The sequence below is a fragment of the Stegostoma tigrinum genome, chromosome 1 (assembly GCF_030684315.1).
Source record: "Stegostoma tigrinum isolate sSteTig4 chromosome 1, sSteTig4.hap1, whole genome shotgun sequence".
NCBI classification, from domain to species: Eukaryota; Metazoa; Chordata; class Chondrichthyes; order Orectolobiformes; family Stegostomatidae; genus Stegostoma; species Stegostoma tigrinum.
The window spans coordinates 44,650,513-44,662,922 of NC_081354.1; the positions used below are offsets into that span (position 1 = coordinate 44,650,513).

Here is a 12,410-nt window from a genome sequence, read left to right on the forward strand (position 1 = left end):
AGCAAGTTCCATACATCGACTACACTCAGAATGAAAAGAAAAAAATTATCTGATTACCTCTAAACCACTTGCCCCTTCTCTTAAACCTATGCCCTCTGGTTTTAAGCACATCTGCCACAAGGAAAAGATTCTCATGACCTACTGTCCTTGCCTCTCATTAATTGTATACTTCAATCTGATCCCTCCTCTGCCACTCTAGCTGAAAACAAACACAGCTATTCCAGTCTCTCCTCATAACTGAGACTTTTCATCCCAGGCAACATCCTGGTGAATCTCCTCTGCACCCTCTCCAGTGCAATTATATCCTTTTGATAGTGCGGTAACTGAACTGCACGCAGCATTCCATCGGTGGCCTAAACTATGGTGCAACTAGCTTTTCTTACTCCTTTATTCTATACCCTGGGTAATGAAGGCAAGCATCCCATACGCCTTCTTCACCATCCTGTCTGCATGTGCTGACACCTTCAGGAATCTATGGACTTGTTCAACAAGGTCCCTTTGAACCTCAATACTTCCTAAGCCTAACTTACCATTCACTGTGTACATCAGACCTCCCAAAATGCATCAACTTGCATTTATCAGGATTAAATTCCATCTGCCACTGCTCTACTATTTATCAGTCCATAGGAAAACGGAAAGTGATGGTTTCTTTATCACTCAATTAGCTTCATATCCATGTTTCCACTGTCCCTTTTATTCCACAAGTTCCAACTTTTCTGGTAAACATTTTCAGACAATACTTTATCAAATATGAGCCTTCCATGGAGATGGGGAATATAAAAATCTGTGAAAAATCTTTTTCCTTTTAGTTGTGAATAGTTGTCTGGATTTTAAAATGGCTGTTACAGAAGCTCATATAAATTCTGGAAGCCTTGCACAGAGACACAAAGGGACATACTTGTAGAATTTTTCACCTGTTTTGTCTGGATATCCGTCAATACTTCCTGACAAAGAGGCTCAGCCTCCTGGTCTCAGGCACACTTACTAACAAAAGGAGCATCTTGAAACTCATTGTGTTTACAGAGGTGCTAAAAGCAACTATCTCCTAAGGTGTTCTCAATGGTTTAACCAGTGAAGCTCATTAACTGCCATCCATTAGTCTCAGAGGGGCAACAATAAGGGATTGACGCATCTTTAGAGTTTTAAAAGGTGCAACAATACTTTTTTGACCTTAGAATCAAACTACTTTAACATCATTTAAAGAAAAAGCAGTAGACCTCCACTGTAACATGTAGTATTTGGTAAAATATATTAATTTGATGTGACATGCATTTATGAAAATATAGTGAAACGTCTATCTGAACCAACAACCAAGCTGAAAGTTAAAATTTCCTCAAAAGTCATTTGGAAAAATCAACTTGAATTCACTTTGGAAAGATCGTATCATTTATGTTCTTATTATGTTTGATTGCAGACTGAGATGGGAAAAAGATGGTTTAAAAAAACATTTGTGGGAGGAATTGCTGCACTTTCGAGAACCAGTCACTGGAGGTGTATTTATACTGCTGCTTTACACAGCGTAAAAGAGTGACAGGGATGTAAAGCACAAAATCAGACCAGAGGGAGACAGGAATTGAATGCAACATTCCAAAATAAACAATGTTGAGCACAGCTACAACATAACCTCCCAACTCCTATACTCAATGCACTTACCAATAAAGGCAAGCATACCAAACGCTGCCTTCACTGTTTGGTTCATTTTTCAGAAACCCTCACGGACTTGATGCAAGAGGAAGACACTGACCTGGTTACAAAAACACAATCCTTTATTATTAAGCAAGTACAAGCTATAGAGCATCGCTCTACTCAACCCGGCACAGAGTGCTGAGTATCGTGAGCGATTCTCCCTGAACAGGGGACAGTCCCTGCTTTTATACCCTTGGAATTGGCAGATACGTAAAACAAATACTACATCTGAGAACAGGATACTGCTTTGATCATCACAAAGTGTACAATAACGACAGGATGCGATTTCAAGTGGTGACAACTGCCTGGCCTGATCAGAGGTCACTGACCTGACCATCTCAGCAGGAACAGGGGTAGGCAACAATGTGGATAGAGCCATAAAGATTACAGAGCTTAATGCCATTTGTTTTTACAAATGTTTCACACCCCTACAGATGTTTCTCACACAATCCTACTCAGACAGGAAGTTGAGAGAGTGTTCACACATCCCTGTATGAGAAGCATAAAAATTCATGGGATGCTAACTCATTAACATCTCATTACTATCATGTCTACCTTGGACTCCACTTTCAAGAACAATGAATCTGCACTCCAAAGTCTCTTTGCTCAGCAACACTCCCCAAGACCTTACCATTAACTATATAAGTCCTGTGCTTATTACCCTTTCCAAAATGCAGCACCTCACATTTATTTAAATTAAAGTCCATTTACCACTCTTTCAACCATTGGCCCATCTGATCAAGACCCCACTGTACTCCGAGGTAACCTTCTTTACTGTCCACTACACCTCCAATTTTGGGGTCAAACATACAAACCATATCTCCAAGGTTCACACTGAAATAATTTGTACAAATGATGTCAAGTAGTGGGACCAGCACTGATCTTTGTGGCATACCACTGGTCACAGGCCTCCAGTCTGAAAAGCAACTGCATACCACCATCTGCTGTCTTCTACCTTCAAGCTGGATCTGTATCCAAATGGCTATTTCTCCCTGTATTCCACACAATTTACCTTTAATAACCAGTCTACCATCAGAAATCTGATCAAACACCTTACTGAAGTCCATATAGGTCACATCAGCATGACTTTGAGAGGGGCAGATCACGTCTCAGAAGCCTTACTGAATTCTTCGAGGATGTGACAAAGCACATTGATGAAGGTATAGCTGCGGATGGGGCGTAAATGGATTTTAGCAAGGCATGTGATAAGGTTTCACATGGCAGGCTCATTCAGAAAATAAGGAAGGTTAGGGATTCAGGGAAATTTGGCTGTCTGGAAACAAAACTGGCTGTCCAACAGAAGACAGAAGGTGGTAGTAGACGGAAAGTATTCATCCTGGAGCTTGGTGACCAGTGGATTCTACAGGGTTCTATTCCGGGACCTCTGCTCTTTGTGATCTTTATAAATAACTTGGGTGAGGAAGTGGAAGTGGAAGGGTGGGTTAGTAAGTTTGCTAATCATACGAAGGTCGATGGATTTGTGGGCAGCGTGGTGGGCTGTTGTAGGTGCAACGGGACATTGGCAGGATGTAGAGCTGGGCAAAGAAGTGGCAGATGGAATTCAACCCAGAAAAATGTAAAGTGATTCATTTTTGAAGGTCAAATTTGAATGCAGAATACAGGGTTAATGGCAGAATTCTCAGCAATGTGGAGGACCAAAGAGATCTTGGGGTCTATGCCATAGATCCAAGTGACGACCCAAGTTGACAGGGTTGTAAAGAAGATGTACGGTGTATTCGCTTTCATTGGCAGCAGAATTGAGTTTAAGAGCCGTGAGGTCATGCTGCAGCTTTATAAAATCTTGGTTAGACCACACTTGGAATATTGTGTTCAGTTTTGGTCACGTCATTACAGGAAAGATGTGGAAGCTTTAGAGAGGGTGCAGAGAAGATTTACCCGGATGCTGGCTGGGCAGGACGAAACAGTCCTTCGAGGAAAGGGTGAGGGAGCCAGGGTTTGTTTCATTGGAGCAAAGAAGGATGAGAGGTGACTTGATACAGGTTTATAAGATAATGAGGCATACAAGGTAATGAGTGGATAGTCAGAGATTTTTTCCCAGGGTGGAAATGACTATTACATGACTGTTACAAGGGGGAATAATTTTAAGGTGATTGGAGCAAGGTAATGGGGGCATGACAGTGGTAGTTTCTTTACAGAGTGTGGTGGGTGTGTGGAATGCACTGTCAGCAGTGGCAGTGGAGTCAGATACTTTAGAGAATTTTAAGCGACTCTTGGATAGGCACAATGAGGATAGTAAAATGTAGGGTATGCAGGGTAGATTGATCTTAGCAGGATAATGGGTCAGCATAACATCGTGGGCCAAAGGGCCTGTACAGTGCTGTACTGTTCTATGTTCTACCGTAGTCCACTGCTCTGCTCATTAAAATACACAATCAAGTTAGTGAGACATGATTTCCTGCACACAAGCCACGTTGACTATCCCTAATCAGTCCTTGCCTATTCAAATACATGTAAATGCTGTCCCTTAGGATTCCCTCCAACAACTTGCCCACCATTGATGTCAGGATCACCAGTCAAAAGTTCCCTGGCTTTTCCTTATCTCTTTTTTTAAAATAGAGGCACCACGTTAACCAATCTTCGCTCCTCTGGCACCTCACCTGTGGCAATCAATGATACAAATATTTTAGCAAAGGGCCTGGCTAACAATTGCCTAGCTTCTCAGAGTTCTCGGGTACACCTGATCAAGTCCTGTGGATTTATCCACCTTAATGCATTTAAGACATCCTGCACTAATTCCTCTTAATAAGGACATTTTTCAAGATATTATTGCTTATTTCCACATGTTACCTATCTTCCACATTCTTCTCCACTGTTAACACTGATGCAAAGTACTCATTTAGTATCTCCTCCATTTCCTGCCATTCGACATACAGGTGACCTTGCTGATCTTTAAGGGGACGTATTCTCTCCCCAGTTACTTTTTGTCCTTAAAGTATTTGCAGAATCCCTTTGGGTCCTCCTTAACACTTCTTATCAAAGCTATCTCATGTCCCCTCTCAAGTATACACCTACTGCTCTTCTACTCTTCTAGGGATTCCATCCCTACTATCCACACTCGATGTACGATTCCTTCTTTCTCTTGACTAAAACCTCAATTTCCATAGTCATTCACCATTCCGTACACCTACCAGCTTTGTCCTTCACCCGAACAGGAACATATTGGCTCTGGACTCCTGTTTGGTCATTTTTGAAGGCTTTCCAGTTTCCAGCGCCCTTTTACCTATGAATATCCTCCCACTCTCCCAAGTCAACTTATGAAAGGTCTTGTCTAATACCATCAAAATTGGCCTTCCTCCAATTTAGAAATTTTAGATCCTGTCTATCCTTTTCCATCATTACGTTAAAACTAATAGAATTATGGTCACTGGCCACAAAATGCTCCTCCACTGATACCTCAGTCACTTGTCCCCTCCACCCGTATTTCCCAACAGCAGGCTAAGAGTTGCACCTTCTCTCGTAGGTATATATACATACTGAAAAAGAAAATTTTCTTGTACACACAATAAATTCCTCTCCATCCAAGCCCTTAACACTACAGCAGTCCCAGTCTATGTATGAAAGCTAAAATCCTCTCCCATAACCACCCTATTATTCTTGCAGATAACGGAGATCTGCTTTCAAATTTGTTTCTCAATTTCCTACTGACTACTGGAGAGGTCTATAGTACAAGCCCAACAAAGATCATCCCTTTCTTATTTCTCAGTTCCATCCAAATAACTTCCTCGTACATGTGGCCAGGAATGCTCTCCCTAATTACAGATGCAATGTTATCCCTAATCAAAAACGCCACTCCCCGTTCTCTCTTGCCCCCATTTCTATCCTTCCTACAACATTTATACTCAGGAACATTAAACTGACAGTCTTGTCACTCCTGAGCCACATCTCTTTAATCACTATGATATCCCAGTCCCGTGCTCCCAGCCATGCTCTTCAATCCATCTGTCTTATCTGTTAAGCCTTTTGCTTTGAAATAAATGCAGCTAAATTTAATAGTCCTACCTCGTCCTCTGCAGTGTTTCTGCTTGCCCTAACTGATTGACTTGCTCCTTTTCCCAAATGCCCCAGGTCCTCACCACTCTTTGGCTCCCTCCCACCCACCCAAACGAGTTGACATCCTCCCGAGTGGCTCTAGCAAAACTCCCTGCCAGTTTATCAGGCCCCTTCAAATTCAGGGGCAATCCATCCATCTTACACAGGTCGCTTCCACCCCGAGAGATTCCCATGATCCAAAAATGTGAATCCTTCTCCCCTGCACAAGCTTCTCAGCCACACATTCATCTGCTTTTTCCTCCTATTCCAACCCTCACTAGCTTGTTGCACCAGAAGTATTCCAGATATTACTACCCTTGAGGGCCTAGTTTTTAAAATTCCTACCTAACTTCCTACATTTTCTCCTCAGAATCTCATCCTTTTCTCTTCCTATGTTGTGAGTGTGTACAACCTCCTTCAAAAGCCTCTCCCATTTGAAAATATTCTGCATCCTCTCTGAGGTATCTTTGATCCTTGCACCAGGGAGGCAACGCACCATTCTCTGATGTCTCATTGTTGGCTGCAGAAACGTCTGTCCGTGCCTCTGACTAGACAGTCCCCTACCATATTCGATCACTTGGAACCTGACATACTCCTCATTACAGTAGAGCCAGTCTTGGTATCAGAAGCCTGGTTGGCCATGCTACATTCCCCTAAGAATGCATCGCCCCCTACACTTTCCAAAACAGCATACTTGTTTGAGAACGGGGTAACCACAAGAGACTCCTGCACTACCTGACTATCCCTATACCTTGCAGGGATGTAACCCATCTACCCAGCAGTATCTGGGTTTTTTTCTCCCCTCCTGAAACTGCCATCCATCACATCTACAAGCTCCTGTAAATTCTTCATTGCCTCCAACCGCCACTCCAAACAATCCATGCAATCGGACAGGATTCTCAACCTAACTCACTTCCTGCAGACATAATCGTCACTGTCATAGAAACTCTCCCCAATCTTCTACATCTGACAGCAACAGCACATCACTCTATTAAAGGCCATCTTTGCTCTTAACAATCTACAGATCCAGAAAATAGGCCAGTCTTGTTACTTTAAAAACACTGCTCCAGGCTAACTTAGTACATATGTTTGATATTTTAAAATTTTGATCAAGTAAAAGACCTCAAAAAATATAGATCAAAAAAGAATGCACTTTATTCACTAATGCAGATTTGTAAAAGAAAAAGTAGTTACACTTTTAAAAACTAGCCACTTAGCTGCTCACCTCGGTGAGCTCTCCATCACAGGTTTCTCCAGGATCAATTGTAAATTTCACTATCTGTTCATTTTTCTTAGACGAACTCTGTCTAAAAAACTAAACAGCAGAGGCAGTCAGCTGTACAGGCTCTTTGTTGGGTCAGACAGCTGTGCAGGTTTATTTTTCCATTTGATTCATTATTTGAAAAGGAAAGCATATGCAATATCTGGGAAGATGGGGACTGACAAAAAGATAAGGAAAACCCCAAGGTTTTGTATATGCACATAAAAAGCAAGAGAGTGGCCAGGAAAAGGGCTGGGCTACTCAAGGACAAAGGAAGTAATCTAGTTATGGAGCCAGAAGAGGTAGGTGAGGTCTTAAATGAATATTGTGCGTTAGTATTCATCAAAGAGGAAGAATTGTTGGAGGAGGATCTCAGGGAAGGTAATGCTGAATCCCTAAGCCAAGTTGCTATTAAGAACGAACAAGTGCTATACATCTTGAAGAGCATGAAGGTAGAAAGGTCCCTGGGTTCGGATGGGATCTATCCCAGAACATTGTGGGAGGCAAGAGAACAAATTGTTGAAGCACTGACAAACACCTTTGTATCCTCTTTGGCCACAGGTGAGGTTCCAAGGGCTGGAGAAAAGTCAATGTTGTCGCACTGTTCAAGGAGGGTAGCAGGGATAATAGAACATAGAACATAACCGAGAAGTTACAAGCCTGTGAGCCTCACGTTGGTGGTAGGGAAATTATTTGAAAAGATTCTCAAAAAAAAGGTCTATATGCATTTAGCAGTTAATGGACTTATTAGTGATAGACAGTATCGTTTTGAGAGGTCATGCTTCATTAACATGATTGGGTTTTTGAGCTGCTGACAAAGGTGATTGTTGAGGGAAAAGTGGTTGTTGTTGTCCACATGGACTTCTGTAAAGCCTTTGACAAGGTCCCTCATGGAAAACTGGTTCAAAATGTGAAATCACAGGGCATTAGGAGTGAGCTGACAAGATGAATACAGAACTGGCGTAGTCAGAGAAGACGAAGGGTAGCAATGCTTTTCAGATTGGAGGATTGTTACTAGTGGTGTTCCACAGGGATCAGTCCTGGAATTTACGCTGTTTGTGGTCTACATAAATGATCTGGAGGAAAACATAGCTGGTCTAATTACTACGTTTGCAGATGATACAAAGATTGCTGGTATTACCAATAGGAGGACTGTCAGAGGATACAGTAGGATATAGATCAGTTCGAGGCATCAGCAGAAAAATGCCAGATGGAGTTTAATCTATACTAATGTGAGGCGATGCATTTTGGAAGGTCAAGAACAGGTGGGAATTATGCAGTGATGGCAGAACCCTTACAAATGTTAAAATGCAGAGGCATCATGTGTGCAGGTCCACAGATCACTGAAGGTGGCAGCACGAGTGGATACAGCAGGAAAAAAAAAGAGGCTTACGGGCATGCTTGCCTTCATTGGAAGGAACATTGAGTATATGAATAAAGAAGCTACGCTGCAGCTTTACAGAACTTTAGTCAGACCACACTTGGAATATTGCGTACAGTTCTGGTCACCACACAACCAGAACAATTTAGATGCTTTGGAGAGGATATAGAAAAGGTTTACCAGGATGTTACCTGGTGTGGGCATTTCAGCTACAAAGAGAGGTTGGATAGACTGGGTTTGTTTTCACGAGAATGCAGAAGGCTGACGGGTGACATGAAAGAAATTTAAAAGATTGTGAATGGCATGGACAGAGTGGAAAGTATGAGGCTTTTTCCATAGGATAGAGGAGTCAGATTAGAAGGGACGGGGGGGGGGGGGGGGGGAGTTTAAAAGAAATGTGCAAGGCAGGTTTTTCATACAAAGGGTGGTAAAATGCCTGGAACACACTGCCAGAGGCGGTGGTGGAAACAGACACAATACAGCATTCAAGAAACACCAGGGCGAACACATGAATAGGAAGGGGTTAGAGGGATACGGGTCCTGTAAGTGAAGGGCCTGTTCGTGTGCTGTAGTATTCCTTTTTCCCATATGGTCACTGTTTCTGTCTCTTCTCCTCCTTTGCAAAGTGCCAATGTTTTGATCTCCTTTTCTCCCCATAAGTTCCAAAACAATTCAATAGCAATAGGACAGTAATTATTGTTCCTAGATTTCAAAGAAATCAGCTCCAAAACTGAAAATACCTCTAAAAACAATTTTTCCCGTCCTCCATCTTGGGTTACCTAGAATGCTTTTCCATAACTATTTTAAAACTAATAGGATTATGATCACTGGCCGCAATGTGGTCTTCAACTGACACCTAAGTCATCTGAGTTGTTTTATTTCCCAAAAGAAGATTAAGTATTATTCTTTCTCTATCAGGTACATAATGACTAGGAAAATTTTCTTGCACACCTAAGTTCCTCTCCATCCAAGCTCTTAACATAATGGCAGTCCCAGTCTATGTTTGGAAAGTTAAAATCCCCTACCATTACCATCCTATTATTCTTACAGGTAACAGATTTCCTTACGGAGTTTGGTTCTCAAATTCCCAGTGACAATTGGGGGGAGGGTGCCAAATTGCACAGTCCAATAAAGTAATCATCCCTTTCTTATTTCTCACTTCCTTCACCTCCTCGGAATATCCTCAAGTACAGTAGTCATGTTACGCCTAACCAAAATACCACTCCACTCCCTCTCCTTTCTACTCTTTCCATAGCATCTATACCCTGGTACATTAAGCTGCCAACCCTAAGCTACATTTCTGTAATCGTTATGATATCTCAGTCCCATGTTCCCAACCGTGCCCCGAGTTCATCTGCCTTACCTGTCAGGCCACTTGCACTGAAATAAATGCAGTTATTTTATCATCTTACCTCTTTCTTTGCCTTGCACCTGCCTGCCTTGATTGTTTGACTTGCTTCTTTTCTCAACCTTACCAGTCCCGGGCTTATCTCTTTTCTCACTACCTCTTTGAATCCGCTGTAAACTCCTCATTTCCTCGAACTGCTGCTCAAATTGACCCATACGATCCGAAGGATTTACAACCAAACACACTTCCTGCAAACAAGGATCAGCAATACCAAAATTCTCCCTGATCGCCCACATCCGACAGGAAGTGCACATCACTTTTACAGCCTTCTCCGCACCTTTACAATCTACAGAGCCAGAAAACAGCACACAGTCCTACTGTTCTAAAAACACTCCTCCAGGATAATTTAGTACCTATGTTTTATAACATTTTTAAAAAAAAAATCAAGAGAGGGATGTTTTAAAAACCCTCACCCTACTCAGTACTGTAGATTTCACAAAAGAAAAATAGCTGAAGGTTTATGTTTTAAAGGACTTAAAGAAAACACTTAGCTGATCCCCACCTATAGGTAGTTCTAACAACGAGGTCTCGCCAACCCATGAATTTCACCGTTTGTTAATTTATCTTGGACCGAACTGTGATATTCACAGATGCTTGTACCTCCATAGCCAGTCAGCTATGAAAGTTCACTGCTCGTCCGTTTCTGAACTCTAGAGCAGTTCTTCTGATCTCTCTTTTCTCCCAATTAAAGTACCGTTGTTTTGATTCTTTTTTCAAGGTTCCAAACACAAAGTAACAGTTTATAAAACAGTAATTACTGTAAAAAAAAATGACAAAATCAGCTCCAAATGGGATCAACTCTTACACCACAATGTACTCCCATCCACCATTTTGAATCCATTTGGTTATGGTCAGTGAGATTCAGCTAGACACTGATCACCGACTAGTCTGTACGAATACAACTTGTTGTGGATGCCAGATGTCAGACTGACAACTCTGACTGGCTCCTCGGCAGCTGAATACCCTGGAATTTGCAACAGAGTGGATTGCTGGAAGAAAACGTTCTGTGTCTCTATCACTTTGCAGTAAAAATACCTAAAGCCTGATAAAAAAGTTACTTTCCGTACAATTATCCTCTGCCTTCTTCAATGTGAAAGAATATGGAAAAGAACAGAAGAACCTGCTCTTTTTGCTTCCCAACTGATCAGCCCTGGTGCTCCTGAGCTAAGCTTCTCAATTTTTTCTTCCCCTATACCCAGACCAGCAATGTTTTTTGTTCGTTTTTGTCTGCCTTGGTGCGCAGCAGTTTTAAAGGGGTTAAGAGTTTTAACTAAGGCAGCCATGGCTGCTTGTGATTAGAATTCATTTATTTGTAATAACTAGCAGTTTTTGTTAAGTACAGCAACCTGCTTAGTGTTTACTATGAACCTGATTCATCAGGCAAGTGAACTGGGGAATTTGGTTACTTGGATTAAATCATAGGTTTTTATCGAGTAGGGAGGCTCAATAATCAGCACACTTTCTCAAATGGATCATCAGAACCTGTAAAAGTTAAATGATCCTATCCACTAATCCTATTGAGTACCATGATTCTACTTTGTTGCATTATCACCAATTCCGAACAAATCCTAGAACTCCTGACTCTAGGCATTTGGATTCTGATCTTCAAGAGAACTGAATATTAAACCATTTAGTTTTAATTTTCACAGACTTTATTTTTAAAACTATGTCTGTGTGCTTGCGTGTGTGCTTGCTTATGAAAAAGTCACTCAAGGTCACCCTGAAATTGACACTGACAAATAATTAACATTCCCAGTTTAAATCGCAAAGTGCGTGTTTTAAAAAGTGTCATCACTTTAAAAAAGAAATCGCCTTCATAAAAATGGATCAATCTTTCAAAATTAAATAATGCTGCTTACAAAAAGGCGGCAAGGAAATGCAGGGATTTAAAAAGTGTCTCATTCCCATCCATTACAAATGCCTTTTGAAAATTTATGTCCACTTCATTCACCGCAAGATTCTCATCAACACTATTATTTCATCAAAACACTCTTACCAATTTAGTTAAATATGATTTTCCCTGAATAAATAGATGCCAGTTTTCCTTAATTAAAAAAATGATCAAGGTTTTGTTAATTTTTGTCTGGTTTAAAAGTGCATTAATATTTACTCTCAGCATACACAACTAAAACTGAAAAAACAAGTTAATGCAAACTAATTTTTTGTATTTTTTGCGAACTATCACTTCCAAAACATCATTATTATTGTGACAAATGATGCAGAAATATCAGGAAAGCTGAATGCATCATGAAAATCCATCTGGAGAAGGTACATGACCAGTAGCTAGGGAGGATGTCTGGTAATGTGGTAGAATTTATGGAGTGTGAGAGAAGTATGTATGACAATTACAGCTTATATAAAAACACTGACAGCCAAGAACAAGCAACAGCATCAAGAAAATTAGAGTTTCAAAGGTGGACTGCATCACCAAGCCACATTGTCTTCCTGATTGCCACAGATATCCTATCTTAGCAAGTGAGGCAGAAAATGCCACAGTCAATGATATTTGCAGATGACATTCAGGGATATGGTGGCGATGATGAGAACATGACTGAGTGTCTGTAGAACTGGAGAAAAGCAGTGGAATATTAGCAGGGGATATTAATATTAGTACAGCAACGACC

General features: G+C 41.2%; 1 protein-coding gene across 1 annotated transcript in view; it reads right to left on the reverse strand.

Annotated features, from left to right (window-relative positions):
- The window catches only part of naf1 (nuclear assembly factor 1 homolog (S. cerevisiae)), a 251,580-nt gene that overhangs the window by 120,150 nt on the left and 119,020 nt on the right, over positions 1-12,410 (reverse strand). The gene's annotated exons all lie outside the window — the stretch shown is intronic.